This window comes from Ictidomys tridecemlineatus, chromosome 14 (genome assembly GCF_052094955.1).
Source record: "Ictidomys tridecemlineatus isolate mIctTri1 chromosome 14, mIctTri1.hap1, whole genome shotgun sequence".
Classification (NCBI taxonomy): domain Eukaryota; kingdom Metazoa; phylum Chordata; class Mammalia; order Rodentia; family Sciuridae; genus Ictidomys; species Ictidomys tridecemlineatus.
In genome coordinates, this window is record NC_135490.1 from 44,096,335 (window position 1) to 44,100,920 (window position 4,586).

The following is a 4,586-nucleotide window of genomic DNA, read 5'->3' on the forward strand; positions in this document are numbered from 1 at the left end:
CTCCCCTGTGCGTCCCCATGGCCAGGCACATGGCAGCAGAGCCCCATGTGGAGCACTCACAGGAGCAGCCCGAGAGATGGAATGGCTATGAAAGGGTGACGGTGATGCATGTGCACAGGGGCACTCAGACCAGCTCTCCATTGACCTGAGACACTAGCATGAGGAATGAGCTAGGGTAGTTATGGTTCCTGGTGGAAGAAAACTAGGACACTAGTCCCAGAGGAAAAGGTGATTGTGTTTCTGATGACAAGTTCAAAAATAGAGGAGGAAGAAGATGATCCAGTTCCCAGCCACTGTTTGGAAGGGGTGGACTTTCAGACTGAGCAGGAGGATGTGAGGAGCAGGTGGAGGGCCAGGCTGGTGGTGCCTCAGGGAGGATGGCTATGGGGCTCTGTTCCCCCAGTACAGCAGCACGCAGCCCAGTGTGGCCATGGAAGCCGTAACCCAGAGCCTCCTCTCCAGCTGCCACATCAGCTCCAGGAAGAAATCTCCAGTGTGGAACCATTTCTCCATCTCCCTCTGGGACAGACTAAGGCAATATGTAGGCACTGCATGCAGGAGTTCAGCAGGGGCAAGAACGAGAAAGACCTGAGCACCAGCTGCCTCATGAGGCACATGAGGCCTGCGCACCCCACCAAGCTAGTGCAGGGGAACTGAAGTGTGTCCCTGGGCTCCTCCTTGCTGTCACCCTCACTCCTGCTTCCACCACAGCCTGCAGAGATTGGGGATGTGGGCTCCACACTCTTGCCCATCAGACTTGCCCAGAAGACGGCAGCTACGATCCCATTCCCTGACCACATGCAGGAAGAGCCCATGTCTGTGGTCTCTTCTGAGGTCTCTGATGTACTGGTCATTGGAGGTACAGCAGAGAGGAGGCCCAGGTAGGATCTTCCCCCACCTTGCCATGCTCCACTACTAGCGAACCACAGAGGGCATGAGGGAAAGAAGCCTTTGCCTTCCCAGGAGCACGGGGGCCAGAGGGAGGTTGGTCATCTGGAAACACTTCTACCTGTCCCCACTGGGTAGCTCCAAGGCCTTCTGTGTGCACTGCATGAGTTCAGCAGGGGTAAGAACGGAAAGACCTGGGCACCAACTGCTCATCCAGCACATGTGGAGAGTGCAAGGCTCCATCATGCTGTAGGAAAACGGGGGATGGCTTGGGTATCCCCCTTCTGTACCCCACACCTCCCCACCCTGCTGCCCACCCTGTTGCCTACAGAGGGGGAACCCGGATCATCCTCTTCAGGAAAGCTGGTCCAACAGCGCCCCTCGACCTCCTCGTACCCAGACAGGCTGGCTGAGAACCTGCCTAGGGATGCACGTCTCAGGGATGTGTCCCTTCTGTCATCCTCCAAAGATGTGGGCGAGTCCTCCTTTGGCGTCTCTCTTAAGAAGCAGCAGACCAGCAGGTAGAGCCCAAGGAGATGTGAGCCTGGTGCTGTCTTCCAGCAGAACAAGAAGGTCATGAAGAGGCTGAAGTCGGAAGTCTGGCACCACTTCTCATCAGCCCCCATGGACAGTCTGAAGGCCCTGTGCCTGTACTGTGACTGCGTCATCAGTGGGGGGAAGAAGAGGGATATGGGCACCAGCTGTTTGATGCAACATCTGTACAGATGCCACCCCAAGGTGGTCGGGGCCCAGAAGGGCCTCCTGGGTGCCAGTTTGGCAAACTCTCTAGCTGCCACTTTGGCTTCTGCAGAAAGCTCCTCTAAGATACCTGGCCTCCTAGCAGTGGTCAGGAGGAACCACCAGTGGTGTTTCCCATCAGCAGCAAGAAGACCTCAAGCTGTGGAACCACTTCTCCCTTTGTTCTGTGGACTCCACCAAGGTGGTGTGTCTGCATTGCAGCTGGACCATCAGCAGGGGCAAGAAGCCCACCAACCTGGGGCTCCAGCTGCCTCCTGAGGCACCTGCAGAGGTTCCAGTATGTACTCAAGGAAGAGGTCCACTCCAAGACCACCCTGTCCAGCTCTCCAGGCATCAAGGGGCCACTGAACACAGAGTTGTTGGGCAGGTCCTCCTTCAATGACCCCAGTGAGAAGTTTTATGACTCTCACTCAATTGCCAAAAAAAATCACCAGTCTGATAGCAGAAATGATCGCACTTGACCTCAGCCATACTTCTTTGTGGATAACGGTTGGTTTTGTCAGGCTGCTCAAATACTAGAAACCTCAGTAATCTTTGTACTCCCCTCCCTACTTCTCCAGGACAGCTATCCCGGGCATATATGACAATGTTAAGCAGATGATTCTGACAGCAGCTGAAGGAGGCTGACAGCAGTGTGGTCCACTTCACATCGGATGAGTACCCAGACCTGTGAGTACCTGACCGTCACTGCCCACTGGCTCACCTTCGCGTTCTTGGCCTGCCCACACTGAGAGGACCACCACTGATCAGCGCTTTTGGATGCATCGCAGATTGACTGTGTCTATGGTGGTGGCAGCATCCAGAAGCAGCTAGAGTGCTGGTGAGAAGCTTGGGTGTAAGTCCATCGGCCTGCAAGCGGGCATCATGGTCACCAACAACCAGAGTATCGCAAGATTCTGACCAAGGCGGAGCACTCGAGCATGCCCTGCTTCAGCCACAAGGTGGACCTGATCATAAGTGAGGCCATCAAGAGCCAGAGGATGGTGCAGAGCCTGCTGAGTACCTCCCAGAAGCTGTGTGAGCGGCCCAAGCACTCCCCAAGTGCCAGGGAGAAGCTGGCCACACTGCAGCGGGAGTAAGAGCTGCAGCAATATTGCCTCGTCCAGAATGTGCAGTCCAGGTGGAGCAAGTCCCTGCAAATGCTGGAATGGCTGCTGGAGCAGAGGAGGGTCATTAAGGAGATGTCCATCGAGTGCCACTTCAGAGAGCTGATCAGCTGCTTCCAGTGGGAAGTCATGCAGTCTATGTGTCACGCACTGAAACTCTTAGATACCACCAGCCTGGAGATGAGTACCTACATGTCCACTCTAAGCCAGGTCATCCCCATGATCCACATCCTCAGCAAGAAGGTCGAGATGCTCTTTGGGGAGAAGATAGGCATTGACATTATGATGATGTCGCTGAAAGAAGTCATGGTGAGCCACCTGTCCGCCACCCTCCATGACCCGCTGCTGGAACCTCGCTACAAAGCCTCCCTGTTCACAGAGGAGGAGGTGGAGCAGTACAGGCAGGATCTAATCAGGGAGCTAAAAATATAAAATTCTACCTCAGAGGGCACAGCCATCTCCAATGGCTGTGACTCAGGGCCGGGTCTAGAGACTGGTGGAGAAGAAAGCCTGTGGTTGCTGGTGGCCAAGGTGGAGAGGAGAGACAGGTGGGAGAGGCTGCCCAAAGACATGGTGCTCACCTACCTGGAGGAGGAGGTATTGGAGCACAGCTGTGACCTGCTTGCCTACTGGAACCTCAAGCGGTCGTCCTGTCCTGGACTGTCCACTTTGGCCACCAGATTTTGGGGCTGTCCCCCAAGTACCATCCCTTTGAAAAGCTGTTCAGCACACTCACGGAGAATGGCAGCTTTTGCCAGCCCCAGCTCATGATGAAGCATTTTGAAAATCATATTTTTGAAAGTGAATCTTCCCTTGATATACTTTCATTATTGAACTCACGACAGAGTTGCCAGACCAGAGATGCTCTCCGCAGTGCTGGCTGGCTGTTGTTCCAGGGCTGTGACCCTCCCAATAGGGACATGTGAGACATCAGGCTAGCATCTGGGGCCACTTGCCAGGCCACACTGCAAGGTAACCTCACAGACGTCTTACTCCTGTCGAGCCAGGTAGCAGGGGTTGAGGAGTCCACTGGACGCAGCCTGTCTACTCAGTTATGAAGTGGGTGATCAGGATTTAATTTATAACTGCAACATCTCTTTTAAGTTATGGGTCAGAAATTTGTTTTATTAGAATGGAGACAAGATGTAAACAACTCTATCCTGTAGACTGTTTATTCAATTGTGTAAAAACCATGAATCAGGTACTGTATTTTAGTTAAATATTGCTTTAATTGCAACAAAACCACTTTTGTAGCTGTGAAATGAAACTTGTAAATAGGAGATGGAGACAAAGCCATCCTGACTGAGCAGTTTTAACTGCAGGTTCTAACGTGTGTCTAGGAATGGAGAGAATATTCTGGAAGCCAACTGTTTACCACAGAGACGAAGTGTTTGAAAATAAAACTGTACTTGTCACAGAGCTTGTAGTTGTGGTTCACGGTTGCAGGCATGTTCCATTTCAAGTCTTTGCATTCAGGGTTGCACAGTCCATTCATTCTCTCAGAGGTTCCAGACTGTCGTCCTGAGTCCTTGAGATGGGAGTCCCTTGTGTCCCTGCTGAGGATTCAGCTGGTGCAGAGCAGAGCATTGCAACAGGGGGCCCATTGCCTGCATCTGGCACCTCTGACTCAGTGTTCCTGAGCAGTGGAGCTCTGTGTGCACTGACCCAGGTTCTGGGACCACGCCCTGGGCCCTGGAGGCAGTAGTGACCAATGGGGGCATCTGGAAGGCTACAGTGGTAAGGATAGCCTTAGGCATTTAGAATTTTTTTTTTAACAGTAGGAAAGATTCAGCCATCACCCAGGTATTTTAGAATCTCAAGAAAATCCGAATG

At 53.0% G+C, this 4,586-nt stretch overlaps 1 pseudogene; it reads left to right on the plus strand.

Annotated features, from left to right (window-relative positions):
* Positions 1 to 227: 227 nt before the first annotated feature.
* LOC144370601 (zinc finger BED domain-containing protein 4-like) lies at positions 228 to 4,374 on the plus strand (annotated as a pseudogene).
* The last annotated feature ends 212 nt before the right edge of the window (positions 4,375 to 4,586 follow it).